This window comes from Priapulus caudatus, unplaced genomic scaffold (assembly GCF_000485595.1).
Source record: "Priapulus caudatus unplaced genomic scaffold, Priapulus_caudatus-5.0.1 Scaffold1745, whole genome shotgun sequence".
In the NCBI taxonomy this organism is placed as follows: domain Eukaryota; kingdom Metazoa; phylum Priapulida; class Priapulimorpha; order Priapulimorphida; family Priapulidae; genus Priapulus; species Priapulus caudatus.
Window position 1 is genome coordinate 18143 of NW_014578806.1, and position 1331 is coordinate 19473.

The 1331-nt window shown below is 45.7% G+C and overlaps 1 non-coding gene across 1 annotated transcript; it reads left to right on the plus strand.

Moving 5' to 3' along the window:
* The first annotated feature begins 310 nt into the window (after positions 1-310).
* On the plus strand, positions 311-382 carry Trnaw-cca. The gene has a single exon. It is a non-coding gene; the product is annotated as a tRNA-Trp (tRNA).
* Positions 383-1331: the final 949 nt, after the last annotated feature.

Here is a 1331-nt window from a genome sequence, read left to right on the forward strand (position 1 = left end):
CTCCCCCTCCCCCTCCCCCTCCCCCGGATGCTGCGGCTCTAGAGAGAGTCAAGCAGACGAACCGGATTCGAAAATCAACAACTACGAGAGAAGAATCCAATGCTTCGAATCCAATGCTTCGAATACAATGTTCGACGCTCTATTTTTTTCTACCGGACGGCGGAGCAGCGGCGGCCGCTGGGTCGATTCACTCGCTTACGTCACGGTCTCGTCAAATTGCGCCGAACACTCGCCGTAAATCGCGCTTCATTTTACCTCGGTTTTATTTTGAAAACTCGTGTAATTTCTCGCGGACTTGAAGAATTACTCCGACTCCGTGGCGCAACGGTAGCGCGTCTGACTCCAGATCAGAAGGTTGCGTGTTCGAATCACGTCGGGGTCACAATGTTTTATATCAAAATAACATTCCATTCCGCTGTTTGATTTTTTCGCGGAAAGTGTGTGTGTGTGTTTGTGTGTGTGGATTATATTTTCGCCGCTCATCCGAAAAAAATCTCTACTATATACGCCTGCCCTCGCAACAGCATGCACATGCGAAATGGGGCCTCTGTTCTAATGTGTACTGTTCAGCTTCTAGACGGGTATTCTGTTTAAAATGTTCGAATCACATTGACCAATCCCTCCACTACATACTCTCAAAATTTGTAATCAATCTGTACCCCGACATACCCTTTAAAGAGGCGTGCAACAGTTGCGTTGCACTATTTCTCGTGTACAAAAGAGCAGTTTTCTCGAATTTTTTGTGCCAAATTTCGTCATTAGAGTACAGAAATGTGCATTGCACACGCGAGATGGGTGCCCAATTGACGTCTGGAAAAGATTGAAATTTCAATCGGTTTTGTGGAAAAATTGTGCAAATGCGTGGAGTGTCGTATAGCCATGGTGACCAGGCAGCCGCGTTTGAGAGTTGAGGGGTACCCTACAAACATGGTGGAATGTCGCATCATAGAGCTGGCAAAAGTTTCGAGTGAAGATTGTACGGGTAATGTGCAGTGATTTTGCATGAATAAAATGCATGCTGCGTGTTGATAGCAACTGTTTACGAATTTTTAATTATTTTCTGTGTGCTGCTTATTCAGGCCTGCTGGCTATGGACGCCCTCTACTGTTGGAAAACACCTATACCTATACACCTATACATCCAGCGTGAGGTGGGCACAGGTGGGGGTCACACTATGGCAATCAATAACAGACGTCATTTATTCCATTTGTCAATCATTGACGGAAACACGCGAGGTTTCCCGAAGTTATCTCAAAGCAAAATACCAGATTTTCACCGCTCATTATCTCAGCGCAGGGGCATCGTAGTGACATGCGGTTTGTTTTATATTA